The sequence below is a fragment of the Eleutherodactylus coqui genome, chromosome 3 (genome assembly GCF_035609145.1).
Source record: "Eleutherodactylus coqui strain aEleCoq1 chromosome 3, aEleCoq1.hap1, whole genome shotgun sequence".
In the NCBI taxonomy this organism is placed as follows: domain Eukaryota; kingdom Metazoa; phylum Chordata; class Amphibia; order Anura; family Eleutherodactylidae; genus Eleutherodactylus; species Eleutherodactylus coqui.
In genome coordinates this window covers 150,422,204-150,437,601 of record NC_089839.1, presented here as the reverse complement: position 1 = coordinate 150,437,601, position 15,398 = coordinate 150,422,204, and the positions used below count along the sequence as shown (strand labels likewise).

The window sequence follows — 15,398 nt, the reverse complement described above, 5'->3', positions numbered from 1 at the left end:
GCCCCATGCTAGGCAGATATACAGCTGTTAGAATAGTACTTTTCTTGGGCAAAACTGTTAGGTGTCCAAAAGGCTTCTCCAATGACTATAAAGGAAAAATAACTAGAGGATATGTCTGAACACTCACTAGCAGGACTTGCATTGCATACAATTACCATGTAAAGGACTACAGTTCCAATAATTATTTTCCTCTCTCACAAGCTGTGCCTCTGTACTCGGGATCTGTGGGGGTCTCAGCAGTGAGACCCCTACCGATCAGCATGTTATCACTTATCCTGTGGACAGGGAATAACTTGTGATTGTGGTACAACCTCTTTAACAGTTGAAAATGTGGTGTTTGGTCAGAGTCCATGGAGCTAGTCCCAGCATATGTACCAAAACATTGTTAAACATTCACTTTGTTTTGGTGGTAGACAAATTTCTGAAGGCGAATACGCAGGTTTATCCTTCATGTAAATTGTTCTATATCTCCAAATCTGAACTTGGCATAAAAGATTTTAATCACATTTTGTAATATTCTACATTTTTAGAATCGAAAAAAATGTGGCTTCGAGATGGAGCAGCCTATTTCTATGGCCCAATATTTATTCATCCCGAGGAGACCATTCATGAGCCAACCAAGATGTTCTATAAGAAAGAAGTGTTCTCGAGTAACTTAGAAGAAACCTGCCCCATGACCTGCATTTTAGGTGAGTGTGCCTGCTTTCTAGGTACAATCAGGTACTTGTACTAGAGTTTCATTATATCAGAAGTTGAGATTTAACGCAGTCTTCCAGTTTTAAACTAAAATTTGACTATACCTTTCTGATGTATAGTCAACCTACTTAGTGTCCTCCTTAGTGTCTGTTCTGCCTTCATTCCTAGACTCTGGCCCTCTGCTCCACTTTCAACAACATCGCCGCTACTTTCTCAGACTTACTCATTTAAAATGCCAAAGAAAAGTTTAAGACCACACACACTCTCCACTGCCCTTGGATGGACCAGCTGCAGTTGGAAACCTATGATGAGACTTGCAGGGTAAAACACAGACGAGATGGCCCACCTGAGGATAGTGGATCTGTCACAAGTGTCTGTTTTATTTTGAAAATCAATTTTAAAAAATTCTATGCTTACCTATTCCTCCCCCGTCAGTCTATTTACCCTTTTAAATAAAAAATAAAATAAAATAAAACAACAAAATCTGCTCAACAGCATACAGATGATGTCACTTCCTGCAGGAGCGAGGTCCAAACTTCTTGTTTTAAGGTTCCCAGTAACGCGTCAAGTCCCAGAGCACGAGATCTCATGTTCTGACCCGAGTGCCATTTATTATATTAATCCCTTACTGCTACAGCCCTTTGCTCTGTCGGCGTGGAGGAGGGAGCGACAGCCTGCAGGAGGCGAGTATTGATTTTTTTTCTACAGTGTATTCCCGGCATATAAGTCGACAGTCGGGGTCGTCTTAAATGCCCAGTCGTCTTATACACCGGAAAATACGGTATTTATTTTCTGTAATTTAAAATGCTTTTTTCTTTTAGTCTTAACAGAGGACTTGAACTTGCGATTATGTGATTGCTTATGTAGTAGACTGCAATACGACGGCGTTGCATTATACTTATAATAGACAAACCATCATGGCAGACCTTCAAAAGGCCCCTGGCTGCCATGACACCCCAACAGCACCCTGTGATCTCATGGTGGGGGTGGGGCATTTGGGACATTTCTAACCTGATCAGGACATTTTAAATGCCACTGTCAACATTTACAGCAGCAATTAATGGGTTAACAGCTGAAACCGGAATGTTTGAACCCAGCTGTTTCTGCGAAGAGCTTGGTCATCGGCATGCTGTTTTTTGGGGGGGGTTGTGGGTCATATTAAAAGGAAAAAAAACTGAAAAAAATTAGGGGTTTACTATTTAATTCTTAAAATATAATGGTCATTCACTTTGTCTTGGCCGGTCCGGATTATAAATGTCTGTTTACTTCTATTTGCTTGTTGGTTGCACTGATAATTTTGGTGCCACAGGATCAAAATCCTCATTAATAAGAGTATCTAATGTTTTCTTGCCTTTTCTAGGAAAGTGCGCGGTTTTATCTTTCAAGGATTTCCTGTCTTGTCGTCCAACTGAAATTCCTGAAAATGATGTACTACTGTGTGAGAGTCGCTATAACGAGAGTGACAAGCAAATGAAGAGATTTAAAGGGTTTAATAGGTTTTCCCTGTCCGCCAAGGTTGTGGATGATGAAATCTATCATTTCAGGTAAAATACAACTATAACTTTGTTGCTGGGTAGATTTGAAGTGAGCATTGGTAGATGTCAGAATGTCAAATATTTCATTACCATGAAACCCCCTTGATCTGGCGCCCAGAATTCCTGTAATGGTTTCAGGCTACAAACACAAATGTAGGAGGATCAAACCTCAAAGCATTGGGTCACCATTCGCTATGACCCCAGTAGTAGTAATGTTATCTGGTGGTTTACATCTAGTAGTTAAGGGAGATGGAATAAATCCTCCACAGTGCCACCTATTGAAAGGCAGCATTCCTTCGAGTCAAAGTGGGACTTTTTATACAAGTCTTCTTACAATGACTGGGAATCAAATTTTGATTCCCAGTCATTGTAAGAAGACTTGTATAAAAAGTCCCACTTTGACTCGAAGGAATGCTGCCTTTCAATAGGTGGCACTGTGGAGGATTTATTCCATCTCCCTTATTTGCATATTACCCAGAGGAGCGTGCGTGGCCATTTGAGTCTCCTCACTTAGTTTATAGTTGCTCTCCCTAAGGAGAAAAGAGCGTTTCTGACATCTAGTAGTGTAATGGACCCTACTCATTTTTTTTTTTATTCAACTAAACTAGTCAGAAGAAAGTAATAACCAAAAATCTCATAATCAACCCAAATAATAAAATAAAAATTGCCATTACCTGAAACTGCTATTGACTTCACAAAGGAAAACGATCAAGGGATTATGAATTTGACATTAGAATCAAACTGGGATCGTGTATCATTCTGGTCCTGAATGGACCATGGTCATGTTCAGCTGGTGCATCATCTACTACCTTGGCTGTGAGGGAGTGATGTAATTAGCAATTAAAGGACTACTTCGGTGAAAATACATTTTTCCATCTCTGCCCCCCTCACCTGATTGCCTGTCCACTCTGGAGGTTTCCTATGTAGAATTGTAATCCTTTCCATGCAGTGTAGACTTTTACTTTCACATCAATCCCATGATACATCAGCAGAGCATTGCATAAGCAGCTTTAGACTGTATTATTACATTCTGCATTCACCTAAATAAGCTGCAGACCATAATATACAGTCAGAGGATGAGCTGTCATCTCCTTTATTATAACTGTGTGATCATCATCAGTAACTGTGATCAGTGTATCCGTGTCCCCCTGTAAGCAGTATCAGTGATAGTCCATGTAATAGCATCACACAGCCTGACTAAAAAACTGAGCACTTAAGCCCAAGTAGATCAGAGCTGGTCAGAATATAGATCACATGACCACCTGAGATAAAAAGGGCCAGGAGTTTCGGACAGAAAGGAATAACTGACTAAGGTAATACTAGCTCACTTATATATACTTGGGGGATAGCTGCATAATGAATGAATAATTAAAATCACCGGAGTGGCCCTTTAAATGCCAAGAGCTGAATGGTTATAATTGTTATATTTTCCATCTAATCCCACTGGTAGCTACTAGAAGCATCCTCCCGCCATTCCATGTAGTTACTGAGGGACCAGCACTAGTTCAGGGGATCTGGTGCTTCTAGGAGGCAAGGATTATTTACAGTCCATTGGTCCTGTTTCCAATAGTGATTGTAAGTGCTGGTATAGGGGGAATTGGAGCATTGTATCCAGCTTTATTAGTGTTTGTGCAAGTGGCACTAATTTTAGATGTCATATATTTCTACCTGTTTGATTTGACTCTTTTCATAATAGGTAGGTGCAAGTAAGGAGACACTTACATGAACCTGGTGCTGAATCTTAACACCTAGAAAGGGGTATTTGTTAAGGTATAATAGGTAGAAATAGTAGGGATTGATGGCAAATCTGTATAATTGCAATTCTGCTTGTTTTCTTAGGAAACCTATTGTTCCTCAAAAAGAGCCATCTCCACTCTTGGAAAAAAAAGATCCAAGATTTGGAGGCAAAATTTGCAGAATTGGAAGGTGGTGATGATGACATTGAAGATATGGGAGATGATGATGGAGAGATGTTGGACGCCCCAAGTCTTCCACAACTTCAAACCCCCTTGTCTGGTGAATTAGATCTCATGCAATACACTCCTCAACAAGTAAAGTAAAGCTAGTCTGGGAGAATACACTAATCTACTCTGTACCCAAGCAGTGTTGATGGGTTTATGTTGTTGAGAAGTACATACAGCCCTCATCAGGCTTGCACTTTATGTAATGTCCAGATACCATACAACCAAAACTTCAGACCAGGTTTAACTTATCTTTATCCCCCAGGGCCATAAAGTGGACTTAAAGGGGTTGTCTCACGCCGAAACGGTTTTTTTTTTAATTCAATAGCCCCCCCGTTCAGCGCGAGATAAACCCGATGCATGTGTTAAAAAAAAAAAAACGGGTAGTACTTACCCGAATCCCTGCGCTGCGGCGACTTCTTCCTTCTTCTTACTTACCTTAGTAAGATGGCCGCCGGGATCTTCACTGTGCAGTCCATTGCCGATTCCAGCCTCCTGATTGGCTGGAATCGGCACACTTGATGGGGCGGAGCTACGAGGAGAGCCGCCCCATTCAGAAGACAGAAGACCGCACAGCGCAAGCGCGTCTAAAATCGCCATAAGAGGCGATTTTAGATGGATCCATGGAGGCGGGGACGCCAGCAACGGAGCAGGTAAGTGAATAACTTCTGTATGGCTCATAATTAATGCACAATGTATATTACAAAGTGCATTCATATGGCCATACAGAAGTATATAACCCCACATGCTTTCATGAGACAACCCCTTTAACATTAAATATTGGAAGTGATATGGTTCTATGTTTTATTCCCCCTGTTAACTCATTGTGCAGGTAACATGTTTATTGTTTGTCTGTAGTGCTCACACTGAAAATGGACAACGCTTATGACTAGAATTGTTTAAGTGGGATTTACCATTTTTTGTTTTAATGGGGTTCTGTACTTGTGTAACTATAGCTCAAAAATTATGACCAATATATACTTTTTAGTTCTCCTTCTGATCTGACTATACTGGTGCATATTATGCTTTGCCCTAAGATTGCCGTGGTAGCATCAGTAGAGTAACTCTTCTGTGCATGGACATCCTGTCTTGATTTAGCTACCATGGTACCCCGAGAGATAGCTTAAAGCATATTTGCACTTTCAGATGACTTTTCAGAATAAGCTGCAGTGTGTACATGGAGAATAACACTATATGTTCGACCATTATTTGACTTGCATTCTACATTTTCCCAGTTTTTCTCTCTGCAGGCCTCCTTGATTTAATGGGCTAGTCTCTCCACAGACACCTCTTCTATGTAAGAGCTCTGCTAAAATTGGCTGATTATCCCGATCCGGCTCATCAAGTTATCTGCAGCAGTTTACTTTACCAAACTTCTAGAGAATCTCCCTAGTGGGTGACCTATAGAGTTATAGATGTGGCCAATTAGATGAATAGCCCGAGTCCACCATAGTGAGTGTCACTGCTTGTTAGCAGAGTCCCCACCATTCAGGACCCCGGAGTGGAGAGCCACTAACGCCTCAATACAAAAGTGCCTCTGAAGTAGTCGTGAACTTTTTAGTTTCTTGTAGTAACACAGCTGGAAAGGTACATTATACCAGATTTGGTTTTGGTGGATGGATTAAAAAAAATCCAAGTGAAAACCACTTTGGTCCAGATAGTCTATCATTCTGTACAACTAATGAAGTAAAAAGGCTTTTCCATTTTCCGTGTGATGCGCTGTCATTAGCAGGGTGCTTTTTGCTCATGGCATTATAAGTTGGGGCTCCATGTTTGTTGCAGAGGCTTTGCCGCTTGGACTGAATAAAGAAAAGCAGCAATACCACGTACATACATGTTGTGTCATCGCTCATGCAATTCCCTGTCTGAACGTAGAGTTTTTTATTTTCTTACAAATGCAGAATTTTTTTTTGTTAATCCTTTTACAATTGGTGTTTTAAAACACTAAATCAGGCCACCGCACAACCACAACCAAGCTCCCCCCGATGTACCGACGACCTGACGCCAGGAGTCAGGCTGCCCTCCCCTCCCTCATTGACGCAAGGGGGAACCCTAACAGAGGCAGAACCCACTGAGACACCCAGTGACAAACAAACGAAAGATGGCGAACCAGGGGAGACAGTGGATAGCAAATTACCCAAACAGTTGTTAGACAACGGAAAGGTAAATTTTGAGAGCCAAGGTCAGGCCCACTATTGTTTTCCGGTATTTAGATGACTAGTAATCTCTTCTTTCTGGGGTGGGAGGGCCGATTGCGTGGTATTGCTGCTTTGTCGTGGCTGTGCTTGCAGATCTGCTGAATGTCTTCCTAGCTTGTTGCTTTTTTTTCCTTTATGTGTCTCCATTTCCTAGATCTCATCTAACATAGAACCATACCGAAACTGTCCACTCTCTAACCACAGATCTAGCCTAAGATTGTCTGGTGTTGGCAACAGCCACCAAAGAAAAGGCTTTTCCACTGGGTTTCAGTAATTCTAAATTCTTATTTTCTATTTATATATAAAGAGTCGGGTTACTTTTTAGAACATTTTGAACAAAATATCTAACGTTTTCTCCATTTTAGTCAACACCAAAATCTGTCAAGAACAGCACTAAGAAAGAAGGAGGCAAGAGGAAGATTAACATGAGCGGTTATATCCTTTTCAGTAGTGAAATGAGGGCAGTTATAAAAGCTCAACATCCAGACTACTCTTTTGGTGAACTTAGCAGATTAGTAGGAACTGAGTGGAGGAACCTTGAGGCCACAAAGAAAGCCGATTATGAAGGTAAAATATGGATCTGATTCCATCTCGACCTCCCTTCAGAATCCACCTGTGCAGACATCCATGCTATAGATTTAATCAACACAAGGAGGTGCCATCATAATCTCTGATATCCCTGACCTGTTTACTAATGCATTCAAGCCCTTAATTATCAAGCCCTTAAAGACGCGCACCCCCTCCCCTTTCATTTTTGTTTTTGCTTACCCCCTTTTAGAAGACCATAACTATTTTTATTTATTCATTGACGTACCGTCCCTGTCGCCCCTTTCCCTGGAAAATGCGCCCCACCTTTTTTTATCAGGATGTTGTTAAATATAAGCCTTCCCCGAAAATAAGCCCTAGCTATACTAGGTTCAAAAAAAAAAAGTAAAAATAAATACTCACCTAGTCATTGGCATCCGTGTCCCTCGCGGTGCTCTTCGGCGTTGCAGCAGGCTGCAGTCCTCAGCGCTGACAGGATTTTCTTCTGGTGACTGGGCTTTAATCCCCCGCCTCCGGGAAGAGAGCGCTGTGATTGGATCAAACGGCAGCCAATCGAAGCCGGCGGTTGATTATTCACAGCCATTCAGTGTTGGTTCATCCAGCAGCTGCTTTGATTGGCTGGCACTTAATCCAATCACAGCGCTTGCTGGAGGCGGGGTACTCAAAGCCCCGTCACCAGAAGAGAATCTTGTCAGCACTGAGAACTGCAGCAGCGTGGGGACCAGGGCGAGGGACACAGATACCAGCGGCTAGGTGAGTATTGCTTTTTTTACCTCATTGCTTATACTCACTCAGCCGCTGGCGTCTGTGTCCCTCGCTCTGGTCCCTACACTGCTGCAGTTCTCAGCGCTGACAGGATTATCTTCTGTTGACGGCGCTTTGAATCCCCTGCCTCCAGTAAGCGCTGTGATTGGATCGAGTGCCAGACAATTAGAGCCAGCCCTCAAAGAACCAATCACAGCGCTTACTGGAGCTGGGTTATTTAAAGCCCTGTTACCAAGTGAAAAGAATCCTGTCAGCGCTGAGAACTGCAGCAGCGCAGGGACCAATGCGAGGGACACAGATGCCGGCGGCTGGGTAAGTATTAGACACCCCCTGAAAATAAGACACTGTGCCTTTTTTTTTAGGCAAAAATTCATATAAGACGGTGTCTTATTTTCAGGGAAACAAAGACGCTGTATGAGGGCTTGTTTTTTTGCGAGAGGAGTTGTATTTTTCAATGGCACTATGTAATGTACCGTATAATGTACTGAAAAACCTTTTAAAAATTCTAAGTGGAGTGAGATGGAAAAAAAAACTAATTCCGTCATCTTTGGGTGTGCCTTGTTTCTACAGCATACATCCTGCAACAAAAATGATATCACTTTATTCTATGGGTCAGCACAATTATTTTGATACCAAATTTATGGGGTTTTTTTTCTTTTGTTTGCTGTAGTATTATTTTTTTCCAAAGATATTCTATTTTTTTTTTTTTTACATTTTCTGCCACCATCTTCTGATAGTCCTAACTTTTTTGTCTTTTTCTGTCAACACGGTTGTGCGAGGGCACATTTTTTGAGGGACGTCCTGTAGTTTCTATGGGTACCATTTTGGAGTACATACAACTTTTTGATAGCTTTTTATTACATTTTTCTTGGAGACGGTGTGACCAAAAAAGCGCAATTCTGGCATAGATTTTATTTTTATTTAACATTTACCGTGCGGGGTAAATAATGTGTTACATTGATAGCTCAGACTTTTACAGTTCCCATAGGGGACAAGAATTTCGATGATTTGATCACTCCTGCAGTATGATGAAATCCCATAGCATTACATTATACCGTGATCTGGCAGGCATTCTATCAAGCTGTTAGAATTGATGGTGGCATTTACAGGATTAACAGCTCCGATCAGCAGCGCTACTTATCGGAGCTGTTGTGGACAGATGTCTGCTGTAAGAGTCAGCATCTGCATTGTATGGAGCAGGATCGACCCCCGATCCCTTCTATACAAACCCCAAACATCCAGGACGTAACTGTATGTCCTGAAGCGTTAAGGGGTTAAATATATCTTACCTACCCAAAAACATGTTGTAGTCAAAAACATTGACCTAGCGCTATACCTCTGTTCTAGCGTCCTATATTGAAAGAACAGTAAGGTACTTGAATAGGACTCATGGATGCGGTTGCGGTACATGATAGTATGGCGCAGAGGCCCCCGGGGGGTCTTAGGACATTGATTTTAATTTTGTGCTGTGACCCCTGTAAGAAATAGAGTCTAAAACCCAATTGCAAAGTTGAGGAGTAGCATGTGTGAATCAGAAAACGATTAGCAACCGGAAAGTACAAAGTGGTTGTGAAGAAGTCTCAGGTAGTCTGAAAACTCCTTCAAGTATTTACATTTTTTGTCTAGGGTATTATACAATAATGGCTTTTACCACAAGCTCCTAATTCATTGTTGATAGCAAAAGATGTAAAAAATACATAAAAGCTTAGTTTGCTTAGTAGCTTGCACAAAGATATACGGGTACAGCTGGGTACAGGCTGCAAGATTTACGTGTACGGCACAAGGCAGTGCACAATGACCTTTGGATAGGTGATAAGTGTCTGCGGGAAAGCCCCTTGAAGTATTGATGGCCTGTACTTGGGGTACTTGTGGGTCCGACCCCTGGCGATTAGTACAATGAAGAGGCTGTGGTCCCCTTCATTGTTTGCACAGGTACAGCGACTGGATTTTGGCTTTAGACTTGGGATATAAGACGTCATTGATTATATACATATATTTGCTTCTTACAGAACGTGCTGCCAAAGTAGCGGAGCAGCAAGAAAGGGAACGTGCAGCGCAGCAGCAACAGCAGCAGCAGAACTCTTCCCCCAGAGCTGGCACTCCTGTGGGAGCTCTAATGGGAGTCGTGCCTCCACCAACACCAATGGGAATGATTAACCAGCAGATGACACTAGCCTCAGGTAGACGATCCATGATCATGCGGACATTACAGGAGTACATGGCTTTACTTGCACTTTGTGCACTTGTTACTAGACATTATTAATGTGACTGAAGTATTGGTGTTGTGTTCCCTAGTCAGTGGATGGAATATATTTGCATTGTCCTCTCATGTATAGGTAATGGCTACTGTTATCTTATGCTTTACTGAAATATTGTCAAATGATATTGGGTAAATATACTTGGCCATCGTTGGTGAAGCCCCAAACGACACAGAAGGAAACCGATAGTCGTGTCCTGAAGCCATTGGCTGCCGGTTACGGGAGATGTCTCATTAGAGCAAGAATACAATGACCAGCGTGACAACTAAAATACGTAATGGATTTACATGGTTACCTATAGATCACAATCTTTTGCATATTCCACTTGACCTTATTTCATACACTTTCTTCAGTTTACTGGTTAAATGTTAGTGAATCATGGATATAGGGAGCCATTTACAGTAATGATATTATCAGATAAGGAATTTAGCAGCCTTTCCCGAGGCGATCCACTATGAGGGCGCAGTCTGCTTTGGAGAGGAATTTTAGAGAATAGTTCTCTCCGGATTAGAGAAAAGTCTGTTCTTATGCCAGAAATGTGCCACTCGTGTCCGAGGCCTTGTCTAGTTCTCTTCAATGGCCCATTTACACGAACGATTATCACTCAAAATTCATTTGATAATTGTTTAGTGTAAAGGCAAAAAAAAAATCGCTCACTATTTGTTTGCGTTTTTTTTTTTTTATCGCTGACTTTTAGTCAATGAAAGAACTGTTGCTGGATCGCTGGCTTCTCGTTCCGTGTAAATGCTCTCCACTCGGTGCTTCAGGTAGAAGGTGAAGCACTGAGCGGAACCCAGCGATCCAGCGGCAAAATCTTGGATCTAAATTCTCTGCAGCAGCGCTGACGACCTTAGCAGGGACGTCAGCGTGCGAGCAGTCATTTAAGCGACTGTCGGCCCATGTAAAAGGGCCATAAGCTGCAATGCCAGGTCAAGGCAATGGACAAGAGAGGCATTGTTTATGGACAAAGAACCGCCATATGCAGAAGACTGGACGGTTAGGAGCAGTTAATTTACCAGCATCTTGTATGGAAAGGGTAAGCATTGACACAGTGAGAGGCGTATGCTCGTCTCAGGCATCAGAGCGGTGGACAGCAGCCACCTTATAAGTTACATGAGGATGGATAATGATCCTTTAGGCTATTTTCACATGGCCTTTACTTAGGACCTCCCATAGTTCAAGGAAACCAAATTTGGAGCACAATAGGACCCTATAGGTAGGAGGTTCAGGCATTGCTGCAGTAATATGGGCAGCAATTTCTCTCATGTTATGGCAGTAGAAAATGTCCTAAACCTTGATTGCACTTCTCAGCTACAACTACATGGCCTGAAGGTTTTTTTTGGCATTTAAGGTCAATTCTCTCTATCTGCGCACTTATTGTTAGCAGTAGGGATGCAAACCACCAAGTTTCTTGCTACTGTTTTTTTTTTAGGGAGGGGGGATGTTTCCAGGCTGCATAGTATTGGCTCCTCTGTGTGGTTTTAATTTGCATCTTGAACTTTACACTGAAACTGAAACTTTTCCTAGGGAAAAAGCTATGCCATAAGTACCTGATAGATAAGAGTCCCACCTCTCGGGGGCTTGCACATATTGCCAGAATGGATGTCACCGCAAAGGATGGGAGTATGAAAACCGACGGAAGCGAATGGGTGTTACGGAAAAGGCATAGGTTGGATTCCCATCTTAGCCATGTCTGGATGATATTGGAGAACCCTTTAAAATGGGGTTGTCCAATCAAAATTAACTTTTTAAACCTAGATCCAAGTGGGTTAAAACAACAAAACAAACAGTACTTGTGTGTTCTTAACAACAGCGATCCAGCCCCGCGATTTACCTGGTCTTTGACATCAGAAGTCAGGTGACGGCTGCCTGCCAATCACAGGCCTCAGAATCCCCATTCAGAACTCATGGCACCATTGTGCCGCCAGGATTTGAGTTGTGATGTCAAGAGAACCGGCGACATGTTGTGTCCTCTGATTGGCGGGTGGTGGTCACCCCCCGTCCGCTGTCAACAGATGCAGGACTGCAGTGATGGATCCTCAGCACGGAGGACAGGTAAGTAGCATTTATTTAGTTGCGTTAACCCATTTTGGCTCTATATCTAAAAGTTCATTTCAACTTGACAAGCCCTTTAAAGGGGTTGTCTCGCGAAAGCAAGTGGGGTTAAGTACTTCTGTATGGCCATATTAATGCACTTTGTAATATACATCGTGCATTAAATATGAGCCATACAGAAGTTATTCACTTACCTTCCCTGCGCTGGCGTCCCCGTCTCCATGGCTCCGTCTAATTTCAGCGTCTAATCTCCCGATTAGACGCGCTTGCGCAGAAGGGTCTTCTCCCATCTGTTCGGTCCAGCACGAGCGGCATTCTGGCTCTGCCCCTTCTACGCGGCATTGCGTAGCCCCGCCCCATGACATGTGCCGATTCCAGCCAATCAGGAGGCTGGAATCGGCACACGTGACGGGGCGGAGCTACGCGATGACGCGTAGAAGGGGCGGAGCCAGAACGCTGCTGCTGCCGGACAGACCCGAAGGCAGAAGACCCTTCTGCGCAAACGCGTCTAATCGGGCGATTAGACGCTGAAATTAGACTGCACCATGGAGACGGGGACGCCAGCGCAGGGAAGGTAAGTGAATAACTTCTGTATGGCTCATATTTAATGCACGATGTATATTACAAAGTGCATTAATATGGCCATACAGAAGTACTTAACCCCACTTGCTTTCGCGAGACAACCCCTTTAAGTTTTACAGATCTAAAACCTCCCCGAAGACCTTTTATGTGAAAATTGAACAAATTATCGTGTTCACAAAATAATAATGATGTTTTTTGGAGGCTCCGCTTTTAATCTTCTCATTTGATCCCTTTACTATATTCATGGCTTATCATTGGATCCTATAGAGGAAACCTCCTGAGCTTTGTTGACACCTTATATAATTTCCATCCTTCCATGATGTAGCTATTAACATGACGACATGTTTTGATTTTTGTTAAACTGCTAACTCATTTTTGTATGTTCTCAACATTAATATCACAGAATTAACGCCATTTCTTCATGTTAGTGCATGTTTGTTTTAATCCATTATATTGCATGTTTGTTCTTCAAGGCATGATAGGGGGCTATCCGCCTGGCCTGCCACCTATGCAAGGCCCAATTGATGGCATTATTAGCATGGGCAGCATGCAGCCTCTTCATCATGGGGTGATACCACCTCCCCACCTCCTTCCACCTGGTATACCAGGCCTTCCGGGCATCCCGCTACAGGGTAAGAATGTCATAACCTCGTTCACTCACCTCCATCCCACCTCTCCCTTCAGATGCTTGTATGTATACTGATCCACCGCCAGTCACTTTATCACCAGACACTTCTAACAATCTTTAGCAATTAAGCTGTTATGTTGGGTTTTGTTATGTGGTTCTCGTCAGGTAAATCTGCCGCCTAATTTGGGGGAAGATGTAATTTCTTTGTCCTTAACCACACAAAAACATGGATTCCTTGTCTAGATTGCATAAAATGATTTTAGAGCAATTTTTTGTATGTTTTTGATGATCTTTTATCTTGTTCAAAGCCCTGGTCGGTTGCATTTACTTTACTGGGGGAGTGAGGAAGTATAGGAACTTATTGGAATATAGGGATGGTCTGAGGATACACAGTATTTTGTACAATGGGTGCACCTGTACTTGTTAGGTGGGCTGCACATGTCCGAGCCGGATTCTGCATGCGGGAGCCCACAGCGGAACCCAGCCCTGACAGCAGCCGGCAACCCTGCGTACTTGACTTTCTTTTCTCTGTATTGTGGATGGTCGCGGAGAGCCGCTGTTGGACATGTGCAGTATAGATTTTGTTTTCTACATTTTTTTTTTCCATGCCGTTGCTTGGCGATGATGCGGAATCCGCAGTCTGTCCACAATGTCAATTACAGACAGGCTGCAGGTCGGACTGCCTCCAATGACTTCAATGGAAGCCATCCGCACAAAAATGCAGCATGCTGAGATTTCTTTCCTACGCTCATAGAAACTACATTTGGTTTCCGTGAGTATGCCAGAATAATCTATTTCGCATTGCATGCTATGAATAGAATCTGCTGCAGTTTCGCAGTGCGGACGCCCGCAGTGGATTCTGCTGCAAAAATCTGTGCAGACCCCCCTTAAAAAAATAAAATACATTTTCATGGTCTGATAAAGAGCAAGAAACCATGTCCACCCCAGATGCTCCACCTTAACAAGCTATTTTAATAAATGATTGTATTGTCCTCTTATTCAGAATATCAGCATCTATCAGGTCCCATTTGTGCAGATTTAAGGAATTTCTTTCACTTTTTTTTAATTATTCCCTTTTCCGGGTTTAATTGCAGTTTCTTTTGTGGGACTGGGTTTGCCCTGATATAAGCATTTCTGGGTGATACTTTCAGCTGTGGTGTTAGTAGGACCTCTATAGTTGGTGCACATGTAGCCCATTAGTATGCTACTTCTGTTTGTCTGTAATATATGTGCTGTTCAGTGACAACTTAGCCATTTTCCCATAAAAATGTGGTTTTAATAAGTGTTTTTTAAGTCTTTGTTTTTTAACCAAATGAGCCATTATTCTCCTCTAAATCTAACACTTTATCACTATTTGCCGTTTTTCAGCAGCATATATTTCACAATAACACCTATAATCAAAATCCGTGTTCCACATCTCTCTTAGGGCATTTACCCACTTGCGTTTATTTAAGGCGATTGTCACTGGGACTTTCTAATGTTAAAAACTAGAGATGAGCGAACGTACTCGTCCGAGCTTGATGCTCGTTCGAGTATTAGCGTGTTCGGGATGCTCGTTATTCGTAACGAGCACCACGCGATGTTCGAGTTACTTTCACTTTCATCTCTGAGACGTTAGCGCGCTTTTCTGGCCAATTGAAAGACAGGGAAGGCATTACAACTTACCCCTGCGACGTTCCAGCCCTATACCACCCCCCTGCTGTGAGTGGCTGGCGAGATCAGGTGTCACCCGAGTATATAAATCGGCCCCTGCCGCGGCTCGGCTCAGATGCGTTCTGACAGAGATCAGGGAAAGTGCTGCTGGTGCCGGAGCTGCTATAGGGAGAGCGTTAGGAGTTATTTTAGGCTTCAAGAACCCCAACGGTCCTTCTTAGGGCCACATCTAACCGTGTGCAGTAGTGTGGAGGCTGCTTTTTGCAGTGTTGCACATTTTTTTTTTTTTGGTATATCGGCCGTGCAGAGCATTGCGCCCTGCAGTAATACTACAGGGACAGAAGTGGTTAGGCAGGGACAGAAGACATATTATTGATTGAATATAGGCAGTGGGCCTTTGCAAAAAAATTTGTGGGAAAAAATCTATTTGGCCTGGCTGTGACTGTGCTCAGTGTTCTGGGTCTGTCTGTGCTGGGTGTAGTAGTTCTACAAAATCATACGCAGCCAGCTAAGTGTTACAG

The 15,398-nt window shown here is 42.8% G+C and overlaps 1 pseudogene; it reads left to right on the top strand.

Annotated features, from left to right (window-relative positions):
• The window catches only part of LOC136620181 (protein polybromo-1-like), a 73,681-nt pseudogene that overhangs the window by 43,378 nt on the left and 14,905 nt on the right, over positions 1-15,398 (top strand).